At 37.9% G+C, this 15,996-nt stretch overlaps 1 long non-coding RNA gene across 1 annotated transcript in view; it reads right to left on the bottom strand.

Moving 5' to 3' along the window:
* Positions 1–613: 613 nt before the first annotated feature.
* LOC116081605 overlaps positions 614–15,996 on the bottom strand; it is a 63,339-nt gene continuing 47,956 nt past the window's right edge. Inside the window, exons 3-4 of the long non-coding RNA XR_004114928.1 lie at positions 12,166–12,260; positions 614–1,980 (exon numbers count right to left, since the gene is read on the bottom strand). This is a non-coding gene — a long non-coding RNA (uncharacterized LOC116081605). The remainder of the gene's footprint in view (positions 1,981–12,165; positions 12,261–15,996) is intronic.

The following is a 15,996-nucleotide window of genomic DNA, read 5'->3' as shown; positions in this document are numbered from 1 at the left end:
CATGACCTCATATATATTAGGCAATCCCTTTAAAACTGAGTTAAATCTCTAGCACCCATGTTATATATTACTAAACAGGATCCCTCTTTTAAAAAAACAACAACAAACACTTATTGATTCAGTCAATACCATAGTTTATTGGGCTTAGTCCAACTTAAATTACAATTTCTGCCACTTACCATAATTGATAAAAAGGTCATGTTCCTTTGCAATGCTAACATGCTATGATTTTATGTTTCTAAAGAGATTTTTCATCAATGACTTGGTGTGAGGGAAACACAATATTAAATAAGAAGACTAAGTTCAAACTTAAGAACAACATTCTCTTCTTTCTTTTTATCCCACAATGATCAGTTAACCTCTTCTAGTTTAGCAGCCCCAGAGAAACAAATGTCCTAAACTGGCCATAGAGCATTCAGTGTGGCAGATTTAGAAAATGTACACACATGCTTACTACCCTAATAAGAAATCTGTACAGCTATACCCTAATAAGAAATCTGTACAGCTATACCCTAATAAGAAATCTGTACAGCAATACCCTAATAAGAAATCTGTACAGCCAATATGTCCTTCCTGCAGGATATGTGGGGCCCATGGTGACACGAAACTTGTGGGAGTGGCCAATTGAGTTCCAGTTTAACTTGAGACCCATGCCTTATTCTGCCTCTATATGCAGGATCAGGACTGGCAAAAATACGTAATTATTATATACATAAATGCATATAATCAGTGATATGATTCCTAGTTGGGCAAGCCATATCCACTGGAAACAGTGAGAGCCATGATGTCAGCACAGCTGCTTGACACAGTTCCAGCAAAGCTGAGTCATGTACTGCAATCAATGTCCTTCTGTCCCTAACTTCTGGGTTTTGGTGTCTGCATGTTGCATTCTTGGGGACATTCTGCATTATGATTCATTTTATGTATTTCAAGGGAAAATTATGCCTGAGTCTTTTTTAGGAAACTTCTAAACATAGCTTTATCCATCTACTATTTTGAAGTCTTGCTTATGTTCTGGAGACCATGAAGCCCAGCCAAGCACGTAGCTAGATGACGTCATTACTCCAGGAAACTTCTTCAGGGTATCTGCCCCTGAGAAAACTAAAACATTATAATTGGTTCAGGGTATAGAGAGGCAACTGACAAACTTTGACTGCCCAGGGGAACAAGTTACAGATTATAAGTTTAGAGCTCTCTGAAAGTGTAGTTTAAAGATAGAGGAGATAGCCTTACTAGATGCACCCGAGAGGAATAAACTCAGTTATTAAGATGGATTGACGAAAATAAACTTTTTCTACTTTACAGCATAGATGATGAAACATAGTAAAAGGAGTTAGGTATTAATATTTGCTGTTCATGAAAAGACTGGTTCAGATATTTTGTTTGTCTGGAGTGCTTTAAAACTGTTAAACACTGCTAGCCTAAAAGCAGGCTGTCATAAAATCAATGTGTTTGCTTTGAAGGAGATATTCTTTAGATTCTCTACATTGGACTTACTGGGCCGATAATAAAACTAAAATCTGTTGGTGGTTTCTAATTGTGACTGAACTCATAACTCGGAACATGTAACAAATAATCAACCGCATAAGCTTTACTTCTTGAAGGCTTATTAGTCTGTTTCTGTTCCGTGAAACCTGTAGAAAGAAGCACCTGGTTGCTGGTCAGTCAGAGCTGCAGAAGTGTTCTCAGCTGTGAGATTCCCTTGACCACGGCCTAACTCACTCCTCCCTCTCTTCCGTTTCTCCTCTGCTACCTACCCTGTAAGCAACCCACTGCAGGGGAAGCCCCCCCCCCCGCTCCCCACATGTAATGTTATTCTGCTGTTCTCATAGATCGGTGTCTTGTCCAGTCGTCATCAGGGAGGCTTCCTCTGGCAGCAGATAGGATTTCGTGCAGAGACTCACAACCAGACGTTATGGAGAGAGAGAATCTGAATTGGAGGTCTCTATCAGGTTTCTCCTCTTAGAGCTTGAGAAGCCCCTGGGAAGTGGTAGAGGGAAGATTCTATGAGTCTGAGGAGTTGGAAGCCACCAGGAGAACAAGTCCAACTGAACCAACTAAGCAGGGCTCATGTGGACTCATAAGGTCTTAAACAGCAAGCACAGGCCCTGCATGGCCCTACACCAGATCCTCTGGTGTAGAGGTCCCCTGGTTATAGCAGTTAGCTTGGTATTCTTGTGTGACTCCTAACAGTGGAAACAAGTATGGCTCTGACTCTCTTGTCTGCTCTTGGAACTCTTTTTCTCTTATTGGGTTGCCTTGTCCAGCCTGGTATGAGACTTTTTCCTGGTCTTATTGTATATTATTTTGTCCTATTTGGCATGTCTTCTTGGAGGCCTGCTCTTTTCTGAAGGGAAACAGAGGACAGGTAGATCTGGGGGAAGGGCGGGTAGCTGAGAGGAGTGGAGAGGAGGAAACTGTGTGTATGAGAGGAAAATATTTTTTTCAATAATTACAAAAAGAAATGTGTACGGTTATCCAACAGGCGAACGTTCTGTAGAATCAGCTAAAACATATTGACAAAGGGATAATTAATTTGAAGTCTCTCCCATTGGCTGAGAAATGAATAGGAGACTCTCTGGTTAGAGATCAGTGCCTAGTGTGATGGTTGAATTTTGTAGATATAAAAGATGTTCCTTCTCAGGGAGTAAATGAAGAAGTGGAAAATCATTATTTACGAACCATTTACCTACAATTGGTATAAATCCAAATTAGTCATATAGCAAAAAGTATATAAAGTGCAGAGACTATACAGATGAATTTTACAGTCACTGACAAAGGTCTGTAAGGCAGCAGTTCCCTCAATTGGAGAAGAACAGATGGTTGGGAAAACATGTTGTAACAAAATTCTAAAATACTTCTATTTGGGAAGAGTCTCTTCAGGGAGCAGAAAGTTGGTTTAATGCACATGGCATTTCCCTTGCTAGCATTCATCACAGCTTCACATAATGATTTGTGTGATTACTAACTTGCCACCCATGTCCCATGATAAACAGCAGGCTCTATAGAAGCAAATATGTTAAAACAAAAATAAACTTTCTAATGTCTGGACCCCCAGAGTAAACAGACTTGCAAGTACAAGAGTCACAGAATTAGCACTCATTAGTACAATTAGATATAGTAAAACTATTGTCAGGATGACTTTCTAACTTCCTCCATTTTTTTCAAGTCTACTTTTTAGAAACATGATTCTTAAAACTTGAATTCAAAAACTTTTGAAATTAGCATCATTACTCTCTAATAAGAAGCCAAAAAGAAACATAGCTGAGCAGTCCTATGTTTGGCAGGCTATTGAGACAAGATGGTTCAGTGGTTAAAATCTTGTATTGCTCTTGCCTGGGTTCAGTTCCCAGTACCCATGTCAGGTGGCTCACAACTGTCGGTGACTCTAGAAAGATCCAATACCTCTGGGTTCCACAGATACAGGCTTACATGTGCATACACTCTACACAAGCACACCACACAGAAACATAATTGAAATAAGTTTTAAAATGTTATAGCAATATGCTTATTCTTGTGCCTATGAATAACTAATATTTATATGCAACTGCTATGTATCTCGGCCAAGATAATGGCTTTAAATGTACGATGTATCTTACGCACTATCACATAACCATTTTTTCCAGTGAACAGACTAAGTCTCAGAGAGTTTAAATAACTTATTAGAAGCTGTCAGGGTTAATATATGAGCCAGGGTCCTTTTAATTTCAAGCTGGAGTCATTCCCAGTTTGGTTGGACACACCATTTTCCAGAATGCATTGGTTTAGATTATTTTCCCTCTGATTTGACCACAGAGAAATTTGGTAAGTTCTATTTCATCTCTGGCCCCAACAGTTTTCAAATATGATTTCTAGCAATATAATAATTGTCTCCAAATTCTATTACAACAAAAACGATTTGAACAAACCAAGAAATTGAATTCAATGAGAGTTTATATGACCTTGCCTACTGTACAGCTCTCTAGAAGACAGGATAGACAACACATACAATGGCTATGGGTTTCACACCTCCGTTTCTAGAAAAGATGCTTTATTTTAACTCTAAATCTTTAAAAACTGCTTTGTAAAGTCATAACAAACACTCCTGGGCTTGTTTTATTTCCAGAGCAGAATGGTGGCCTGTGCTTTTAAAGCCATGAGCTCTCTGAGGTTTCTCATCCTTTTGTTATACAGCGCAGTAAGAGCTGAACATTTTTTGTATTTAATTTTCCGATGGCAATGACAGTCTAGACAACTCAGATGAAACATGCCTTTGAATTACTAGGTGGTTCCACAGGAGGTAGAGACATATTATGTTTTGATGCAGACATGCTCTTTAAAAGCAAGATGCAGCAATCTCATTTTTTGAGCACCTGGTGAGATGGCAGAATAGAATTGCAACTTTTAAGACATTGTAATTAAAAGTAAAGGCTGCAGCCATAGGACTTATTTTTCTCTAGCATAAGCTTTGCTCCGCTTGCTAACTTCTGAGACTCATGGGGTTGAATTCCCAGAGCACTGTCAATAATGTGCCTCACGAGCAAGTCTGAAGCACTGTCTCAGCTGCAGCAGAGTACGTTAGCATAACATTTGCACAAGCTTCCAAGGGATCAGAGGAAGTAGAGAGATTTTGTATTAGCATTTTGAAGATTGCGATTAAGGTTTTGTTAAAAAAAAAAAAGTTGAGAATACTTATGTGTGAAGCATTTGAAGTCTGAATGAGATTCTTATTCAAATATTTCAAACCCAGCAAAGAACTGCAAAACATAGTCCTCTACAGAGGAACCAGCACAGACACAAAAGATTGTATATTATTTATTCTACCTAGCCATGAGTTTGCAGTTTTACGTGGGACCAATGTATGTATGAGGAAAAATAGATTACATATAGCACCCATTGTATGATGGCTTATCTTGATTGTCAACATGATTATATTTTAAAATGCCTGGAGGGTGTAGTGGTACATGCCTTTCATCACAATATATGGGAAGACAGATTCAGGTGAATCTCTGTGAGTTTGAGGCCAGCCTGATCTACAAGAGTGAGCTCCAGAACAGCCAGGGCTACACAAAGAAGCCCCGTCTCAAAAACAACCCCTCCCCTGGAAATAATAACAGTAAAAAGAAAAAAAAGAAAGAAATTCCAGGAGGATTAGTGAAAAGTCACACCTCTGTATGTCTGTGATGGCATTTCCAGAGATAATTAGATCCTGAGAGATATTCCCTAATTAATGGATTATTCTCTTAAATTCATAATGTAGTCATGTGGGGTATAAAAGGTAGGAGGTAGAGCTTATTGGAGGAAAGAGATCGCTAGGTCCTGGTTCCTTCCTGAAATACCCACTCCCTTCTTTCTGTGCATCATAAAGAGCCTCTATCTATAAAATGTTCATTCTGTTCTCATGGTCTGCCTCAAAACAGGTCCAGAAACACAATGCCAAGTGAAAAGGGACTAAGCCCTCTGAAACATGAGCCAAATGTTTAGCTTCTCCCTTAAGAGCTTTCAGGTATTCATTTATAGAAACAAAAAAGTATCTGTCTTAATTACTGGTCTATTGTGGTAAAGAGACACAACAACCAAGGCATCTCTTATAAAACAATGCATGTAACAAGGTCTTGCTTATAGTTTTATAGGGATAATCCATGATCATCAAAGAGGGAAGCAGATGAGCATGGCACTAGATCAGTGGCTGAAAGTCTTTGTTTGTGGGTAAGGAGAGAGAGAGAGAGAGAGAGAGAGAGAGAGAGAGAGAGAGACAGACAGACAGACAGACAGACAGACAGACAGAGACAGAGAGACAGAGAGAGACAGAGACAGAGAGACAGAGACAGAGAGAGACAGACAGACAGAGACAGAGAGAAAGAGAAAGAGAGAAAGAGAGAAAGAGAGAGAGAGCAAGCACCTTGGTTCTGGCATGTGCTTTTGAAACCTCAAAGCCCCCACCCAGTGACATACCTTCAACAAGGCCTCACCTTCTAATCATTCCCAGACAATTCCATTAACTGTGAATTTAAAGTCAGAAATTTGGGGTAGACTTTGAAATGCCTAACTCTTGTCTCTACAGTGCTCTGCCCAAAGTTCCCAAAGGACACAGATGTCTAACTATTGAGTGACTACTCTCAGTATGTATACATAATCACTGTATATGCTGCCTAGCATAAAGAAAGAAAGAAATTAGGGACTTTCTTAATTTATATTCAAATCTCTCACCAAAAAAACTGAATCTATACTCCGGCAGATACCCTACTACAGAATCATGGACTGTCCACCTCACAGCCTTGAGAGGGTTGGGAGGTGGGGAGGACTTTGGAGGAGTTGAAAGAGGGGAAAATATGATCAAAATTGTGTGTGTGTGTGTGTGTGTGTGTGTGTGTAAAAGAAACTGCTCCACTTACTATATTCTTTAACTAGGAAAGAATTGATGTCTGAAAACCCAGTTTTAATGGTGAGGAATCTTCATATGTTCTCTAACTCATTCACTTCTAATTTTACTTTAATATTTTGAATTAAAATCTTTCCTTCTACTGCCAAAAACTTAATCATCTCTGAAGAAATTATAACATAACCAGCCTTCTTGTCTTTCTCCTCTTCAACTATATTCCTTCTGAAATAACTATTTCAGTACAAAAATGATTATGATGTTTTCATGACTGATAGTTGTTCTAAATATTTATTTTTATTTTATGTGTATGGGTGTTTTGCATGCATGCATAGCCATGTAAGACATCCATGACTGGTGCCATCAGGGACCAGAAGAACTAATGACTTAATAGCCAAACTCACTACTTAATCTGTGTTCTGGATCAGGAATTGGGAAGAAGACTACTAAACTCTTTATCTGAGTACATATGGAGAAAGCCCTTAGTTAGAAAAACAAAAACCTAATTTAAATTCCAGATCAGAGTCAAGAACTCTTATAAACTCCAAGACTTGAGCCAGTTTACAAGCCCATAACTTCCTGAATGAAGGAGAGCTTTGATCTCCTAGTAAAAGTATCTGGGTACAAACTAAAAATGCACACTTTCTTTTAGCATTCTTCTTAGGAGTCAACAGCCTTTTACTGGGGTAAGTGTACATTTTGGGAAAAGGAATAATGACAACTTTGAGACTACTAGATTACTGATTTTAACTCAAAATGTCACTGTGCTCTTCCTGTCAGAATAGATGTTTATGGAAATGAAATGATCAGTGGAACTGCAGCTCAGATCCAACTCACAAAGAAAGATGCCCCTAAACTCATCCTGTGATTATATTCCAAGTTTCCAAATTCATAATTTGAATAGACATTTTGAGCAGCTGGCAGATTCTACACATTGGTGTTCTGACCTACTAAGGGAGGACTATTATCATGGAAAATGCCAAATGGACATTACCTAGGAAAATAGTAAATCAAAGAGCAATATCATATTCATGGAGGGTCATAAGGGGTTAGTGACATCATAAAGACCTAAATGATACAGGAGTAGAGATTTCCATCACATTCCCACATAACTCTTTTATTTGTCCTGTTCAGAGAATTTCGCAGAATCGGATTATCATAAATTTAGACAAGCAATGCCTCTAATTTCAGTTGTTGTGGCAAGTATTGAAGCTCTACAAGATGATATTCGCTTGAGCGCTTTGGATGCATTATATCAAGTTATCCTAGTGACAGTCCTTTGAGATAAATATTAAAATGCTCACATTTTAAAATGTGGGCACTGAAGTTCAGCAAGTTTGAGCAAGACTCTCTCTCTAGGTTCACAATAATCAGCTAAGAAACTTAGGTAAAATCTCAGCTATGCTGTATATCTGTGATCTAAACCTTGCCTCTACACTGACTCATTCCTCTCACTAAATAAAGTGGATATGGTATGATCTAATTCTATTTGAAAATCAACATTGTTATTTCATGTATAGTATCATAATATAGAAATTAAAAATGTCTTGTTTTACTTTGTATTCCACAATGCATGATACATCGTCATTATACTTAGCATGTATTCAAAAATATTATTTATAGATGAAATGAAGAGATTGTAATTGGCATCACATATAAATTTTGCACACTAGCTACAATAGCTGATGGCTACTATTGTAAGGGTCAAGATCTATTTTGTTAACTAAAATGAGGCATTGCCTTCATTTAGGCTAACTGACCATTTTCTAAGTCCTTCAATATATATATTCTATGCTGGGACAACTTTAGATATAATTGTTTATAACAAGAGAAAGAATTTCATACATTTATCTTCATTCATTTAATTACCCAGATTAAAAATATCAGACTTAAATGTACGAATGTCATTCATACCCATCCCAACACAGATTGGAAAGGACCAATTAAAATTACTTTTTCCTAGGCACTAGTAAGCTTTTGCTAGGGAGGATTTAAAATTTCTCAGGGGATAAGAGGAGGAAATTAAAGCAGAAGAAAAAACTCCTTTCTGCTCTCTGGCAGAAATTCAAAGGGAAAAATCCCCTTCTTATGCTGAGCTCCTTCTCCAGATCCTTCTCAATTTTATAAAATGGGCTTAAGGGTCCCTCCCAGTTCCCCGTTTTTTTCTACTTTAGGAAGCTAAAGGAAATTAAGTAAAGCCTAGAATAAACTTCAAGTAACATATAAGGAAGAAAATAATTGGCTGTGTGACTTGCCACTCCTTTCTTTATCTGGTCCCCATACTTCCTGTGTCTGATGCCTGCTCTCCCACACCATGCTCATATGTTGCTCCAACCTGCAATGCCTTTTCTTTCTTTTCTCATCTGTCCTTCTTGGTCCAAAACAAATTTCACATTCCTAAGTTCTTTTATGTCCATCTTCCCCAAGGCATAGCTTGTTACTTCTGAGTCTATGGTGAGGCTCTGTGTGCTGTTTTTGTCCTTTCCACAGGTTTTCTAATTAGATACTTGCATTTATATTCTTTGGTGTTCCAACCTTCATTTTTCCTCTGTCAAAAGAACCTTCTCATACACAGGCCTAGCACCCCCTATAAACCTATGGATTTTGTCCTAGCTGTCCCTGAGAAAGAACAATAGATAAAACAACAGTTATCCACCAAGGTTCTCAAAGAACATTTGCTTATATCTGGAGACAGTTTTGATTGCCATAACTGGGGTGATACCACCATTGTTAATTGCCCTGTAGGGCATGAAACAACCTCAACAAATAATTGTCTCATCCCAATTGTCAGTGGAGCCAAGGTTGAGCAAGCATAGTCAGGAGTATCCCTTCAAATAACCACAACTAGTATGAGGATCCAGGGCATGTAACTTCTATAGTTAATTTCTTGGGCAAGTGATACCATACATGGTAAAGTGTGTACAAGAGCAGCCAGGTCCACTTATAAGCTAAGGCTCATTAGAGCAGTCAACCAACTGCTGTAGCTATCACTGGAAGATTTGGTTTTGAGATCCATAAGAACCAGTTCAAACCTCAGACACTGAATTGGCTCACAGCACCAACTGCCCTATTTTTTCATAATCACTCCACCTATTGCTTCCCTGTGGTTTTGGTGAATTCAGCTGTCAGATTCTAACCTTTCAAACAATGGGTGGTCTTAGTCCTCCTCCTTGACACAAGCTCCCTGGGAAAGTTGCTGTCTGTACTCCTTTTTTCCTAACTCTGTATTCTTAAGAGAATTAGAAGATAATATTCTCCTAAGGAAGAAAAGCCTTATTGTTGGGCCCAATTTTGTCCCTGGTTTGAACCTTGAGGACAAACTCGAACCTGGCTCGAGTTTCTGCAGCCTTGTAGGAGAGCCTAAGCCTGGCTCAAGTTTTCAGATGAGTCTCAGTCACTTTATATTGGGGTGATTCAGTAATACCTGTTTGACCCTGCCTCTGCCCCCTCTTGTTGCTGAGGTAGAGCTTTGCCATTGGCTCTGTCAGTCACTCCATACCCTCAATCACCCTTCCCCCTCCTCTTACATCATCTGACCCCACCAAAATCTCCACCCTATGTTCCCAACTTATTTGAGCGAGGGGCTGATGCCATAAAGTTGAGTTCCTACTTTGACAAGACTCCTTGCTCGATGTGTTTCTTTTGGGCCTTCGACACTCGCCATCCCGCTCAGCCCTGGAGAGAACTCAGATGGAACCAGGATCTCTGTCCTCTGTCCTGGACCTGCCAGCAAGGATCCGGCATCTTATTATTTTGGCACAGAAATTTTTGCAAATATTTTTCTCTCTTCGTGAGTTGCTGACTTGTTTTCTTTTTATATAGCTATGTTATTCCCTCCCTCTCTCTCTCTCTCTCTCTCTCTCTCTCTCTCTCTCTCTGTGTGTGTGTGTGTGTGTGTGTGTGTTTGTGTGTGTGTTTGATTTACTTGTACGATCACATATGTATGGGCATGTGTTTGTGTATGCAGACTTGCATGTGGAAGCCAGAGGTCATTGATGTTAGATGTCTTCTATCTCTCTCCCCTTTTCTTGATAAGGTAGGGTCTCTCACTAAATATGGAACTTGAAGACTGACTACTCTATCCAGCCAGTCTGCCCCCAGGAATCGTGCCCCTGTTTCTCTCCCAGGAGATGAGGGTTGGGCAGACTTCTATGCCTACTGGCTTTTATATGAGTTCTGAAATCTGAGCTCTGGTCCTCATAAGAAACACTTTACACACCCAACCATCTTCCTATGTCAGTGTTTATTGTCCTTCAAAGTCTAATTTACCAGTTTTTTCTTTTCTTGCTTTTCTTTGTGTTTGATAGAAAAGGCATTGCCTAACCCAAGATTATGAAATGTAACTTTTATGTTTCCTTTTGAGAGTTTTACTAGCTCTTACATCTAAATTCTAGATCTATTTTGAGATAATTTGAAGTAGGAGGTCTAACTTCATCCTTTACATATGGATAGCCAGTATCCCAACATCATTTACTGCGCAGACAATTTGTTCCATATTAGGTTTCCTATTCTGTTCTTGCCCCAAACCTTTTTACCCCTAAGCCGACTAAAACTGGCCTTTCAATTCTTATCTTAGATCTTTGTCTATAATGCCAGTCACTTGGCTGAATGACATATGGCTTTGGCAGTACATTTTAGTGTGGAAAATCCAAGTCCTATCCTTGTATTTATCCTGAATATTTTTGCTGTGCTCCTGGAAACCCAAGCCAGAGGTCCAATTATAGTGGTACCACTCCATCACCATCTGTGATCACCAGAAAGATAAAATTATTGATGAAAGATCAGAAAGGACTTTAATCAATCAATATAGCCATAGGGGAAAGACAGAGCTCAGATATCTCAGCCTATCTCTAGAGGCTCCAGCAGAAGCTCATATTTAAGAACACTAGTATGAGCTCCCAGATAAGGGAAAGCCAGAAGAAAAGTGCAGAAAACATCTATAGCTTATCAATAACTTTCTTTTTTTCTTTTTATTCTTCTCTTGTAAGTTATATCCCAACTACAGTATTTCTCCTTCCACTTCGCCCAGTATCCCTCCCACCTTCCCTCTTCCCTAGATCTACTCCTCCCAGTGATATCAACCAAACATGGCAGAACAAGTTATAATAAGACTAGGCACAAACCCTCATATCAAGGCTGGTACGGGGCAACTCAACTGGAGGAAAGGGGCCCTAGAGTAGGCAAAAGAGTCAAAGAAAACTCCGACCCTTCTCTTAGGAGTCCCACAAAAACACTATGTCACTCAGCTTGTTTGGCTGATCATTGCCTCAGGAGTAGGCAGGCAATAATAAGAGAATCTTTGTTGCATGGGTGATAGGAATTACACTCTTAACAAAAGATGTTGATCCATTATATATATTGATGAAGTCCAAGGAGACTGCAGAAAGAATGACTCAGAAAGAAGACGACAATGCAAGCCAGAGGCAGATTCCAGGTTTGTCAATCAGAGTGAAGAGTATGTGCCTTAGCAAATACAGCCACTAAGTCCTTGTGTCTGACCCCCATCTTCCCTTTGGTGGTGACTCTGTGCTACCCTTTATCAGTCATCTGTGCCTTGGATAATTAAATATGATATTCAATATCAAGAGTTTTGGGGGATTTAGGGAAGAGAATATTCTTAGTATTGGTTGAAGATTCACTGATTTGAGGACTTAATGAACCAAAGACAAAATACATTGTATTTTATATAGGAAGCACTGGTCACTGTATACTAGAGAAGAGAAAACATGGGCATGTCAAGACATGTCTGGAACCCAGTAGGTGAGCAGGTAGTAGGAATGAGGGCAATTAGGACAGATTCCTCTCACCAGGAATAATAAGTGGTTCTGTTAACCTCTTACGCTGGGGCTTGTTACTTCAGCATCTCTTCCATCTTCACATGGTTTTCCATGACCTACATCAACTAGATAGAAGAAACAACCATTTTAAGTTAGAAACACATTCTTAGAAATGTCACAAAGCAAGTGCCATTCTGAAGAGCAAGATTAAACATGTGCTAGAAACCCTTTAAGACCTGCCACAGGAAAAGCAGGTTGTCAACGTTTTACAGACATTGCATCATTCTTAGGCTGTGACCATCAAGGAAATTGTCATTTCTATTCACATTTTTCTTGAAGACATTCCAAGCACTCAGGTTTTGTGGTATTTTTGGTAGTCTCTACCAAAATTTTTAGACGGCGGAATCTTACTTGAAAAATGTCAATGTGACATGTTATTTATTCCAGGTTGTCTAACATCCCTGACACCAATGTAAATATTACTACAACCTGATGATTTCATATTCATCGTGCTGAAAATTAGGTACCATGTGGCACAAGGTAATTATATCTTAGGTAAGAACTTCCTCAACTCTTTTCCTGTTCTCTCTCTCTCTCCCTCTCTCCCTCCCTCTCCCCCTCTCTTTCTCTGTGTATATTTGCTTTATGATTAAATATTTAAGATAATAAATATCATGCTGGGAAAGAACATTTACAACTCTAGGAAGTACTGCAAAAACAAGAGGAGAATCTCTGATATGTCAAATCAGTCATTTTAATATCCTTACAATGTACTTTCTCTATGGCTGTTCCCTGAAAATTGCAATGGAAATCCCTAAAACAATAATTTTGTGAGATACTTTCTAGTTGCCAAGTACTTCATTCATTATTGATGGGAAAACAGGATAAAAGACAATATGATTCCGATATAAATAACAATTTAAGGTAACAATGGGAGACATATATAAGGGCAATAGAAAACTTATTTTTTTAAAACACAGAAAATAACAACCGTAAAAGCTATAAAAATTCTGAGAATAGAATAGTTTGAGCATTCTTTGTCATTTTAGAAGGCTATTTAAAAAAGGATAAACTTTCAGGTGAAAAACTTACTCTGCTTTTTCTTTCTCTATTACTTTTATACCATTTTCTAACAAGTTTAAGTTTATAAAAGTGATATTATAGGAATTATTGGGATTTTGGTGTTTCATCTTTTTTGTGTATGGATTGAGGTTTTCTTTTTACATTGTTATTTTTGAAGTTATAATTACATGATTTCCTTTCCCTTTCTTCCCTCTTGACTTTTCCCAGACACTTACTCATCTTGGTCTTTTTCAAATTCATGACCTTTGTTTTTCATTTATTATAATAACATATATATGTACATATATGTATATGTATAATTTGGAATATACCTATTCCAAATTATAACCTGCCCAGTCTGTATAATGTTACTTGTGCATGTGTTTTCATAACTATTTGTTAATGAACATTAACAAATTTAAAATTTAGAATTTAATTAATTGGTGTGCCCTACCTGGGTAAAGATTATTTCTCCTGCACTCAGTTTTCCTTAGTTTCTTGTAATTCTTTGTGTAGAGATGAAGCCTTATGAATAAAAAGACCCATTGGTAAGCTAGTTATTACCACTTTAGATAAATCATTGAACCTCCATTTTTCAGTTTATAAAATGGCAACAATAATACCAAACTTTTTCTCCATTACAGAAGCTAGCATAGATAAGATAACCTCTTAGCACAGGGCAAGAGACTAGTTTGTTACAAGCTAACTAGGTACTTTTAATTTTGCTTTGATTTGGTAAGTTTCCTATAACATATGATATGAAACAAAAGTTTTAATCAACTATTGCTTTAAAAGATTCCCATGTCGCCAGGCAGTGGTGGCGCATGCCTTTAATCCCAGCACTTGGGAGGCAGAGGCAGGCAGATTTCTGAGTTTGAGGCCAGCCTGGTTACAGAGTGAGTTCCAGGACAGCCAGAGCTACACAGAGAAACCCTGTTTCAAAAAACTTAAAAAAAAAAAAAAAAAAAAAAAAAAAAAAAAAAAGAAGAAAGAAAGAAAGAAAGAAAGAAAGAAAGAAAACATTCCCCTGTCTTTACTATGCTACATGATGCTGTTGATTCCTTCAAGTTCTGGGTTTGGTTTTGTGACTTAATTTAACCAATGAAATGGGAGCAAAAATAATGAGAACTCTCCCTTATGGATAGATGCTGCTATGTCTCCATCACCAAGGTGGTAGCAGATCTAGAGATGCTGTAGAATATGTTCCAGGCCACAATGGGCACGAAAGGATGAGAAAGAAACCAACTGTTTCATAGCGGTGAACATTTTATTTAGATCCAATTGATTTAAAATGTAGTCCCTTTCAAAAGAACAGCTTATGGTTTCAATTCTGGATCATAATAGGCAAATTTTTTTACCTTGGAAAGAGGCCCAGATCTATACTAGATATTTCCCAATAAGAAATAAGCTTTTATTGTTTAACTAAGACACTGAGATTACCATAGGAAACCTCAAAATATATGACTGACAACTTCCCATTGGTATTTAGTATTTGTGGTGATTTGAATAAGAATGGTCCAATAGGCTCATTCATATATTTGAATGCTTAGTCACCAGGAAGTTATACTATTTGAAAAAGTTAGATGGATGGATGAGAAGGCGTAGCCTTGTTGGAGTGAGTGTGGCCTTGATGAAGGAAGAGTGTCACTAAGGGTAGGCTTTCAGATTTCAAAAGTCCCTGCCAAACCTACATGGTCTCTCACTGTGGATTTCAATGGGGATCTCAGCTTCTTTTCTAGCATCCAGCCTGCTTAAATGCAAGCATATTCCCCACCATAATGATAATAGCAAATCTCTGAAACTGTAAGCAAACCCCTGATTAATTTTTTTATCTAGTAAGAGTTGCTTTGGTCATGGTATCTCTTCATAGCAAAGAACAGTGACTAAAATAGTATTGATGTGATTAATAAGATTTTGTAATATTGAAAAAAAAAGACTTCATGCTCAAGCTTAATTCAGGAAGACAGATGTTACTGCCTAGAGACTTGTTTCTTCATCTCCTGAACATGAAGCTGTAAGAGCAAGGGCTCAAATAGAGAACATGAGTCATCTGTATTCTGTTACAAAATTTGAGTTCCAACCTCGATTTCAAAATTTAGGTGATGACACTTCATCCTTGCCAACAATGCCATCTACTTCGGTAAAATTAATTCTCAGGTGCAAAAATCATAAAACTTCCAAAATAAACCTCTTAGAAACATCTGGTAAATAAGAATTAATCTCAGCCTCGACTCAAGATTATGAGAAATGCTTCCACAAGGATTGCATTGTTCAAGGTCAAAGCTATATATTAGCTCTGACTATATATTTGTCATGTCATTTTCAAATTTCTGGACTTTAATTTCCAAGACATAAAGCAAAAAAATTGGACTAATGATATGCAAGATCTAACAGCATATTAACCTATGCCATGTTCTTTCAAATGAGAGAATAAAATGACAGCCTCTCTCCAGAAGCTAGTACTATGTACTCCGGAAAAGTAAGAATTCAGTGATTAAATGTGAAAATAGTTTTCCATGTAGACAGAAAATTAATCAAGACATACAGTGAATTGGCATGGTCATATAACAAGAAAATGTGTCCGAACACTTCTTAGCTATGACTATGTTGAAGCCAAGTAATTATCTTTCATCTTTATCTAGCCTTATAGCATGGTTTTGGGCACATACAAAAGGTACCCCAAACTTGTTTATTTAATTGTTGGGTGAACTGATAAATCCATGGATGGTTAAATGGCATGTGCAATTAATGATGAGATTTCTCTAACATGCTTTATCTGCTGAATAAATTTGCTGTATA

This window comes from Mastomys coucha, unplaced genomic scaffold, assembly GCF_008632895.1.
Source record: "Mastomys coucha isolate ucsf_1 unplaced genomic scaffold, UCSF_Mcou_1 pScaffold7, whole genome shotgun sequence".
NCBI classification, from domain to species: Eukaryota; Metazoa; Chordata; class Mammalia; order Rodentia; family Muridae; genus Mastomys; species Mastomys coucha.
This window is presented reverse-complemented; position numbering and strand designations above follow the sequence as displayed.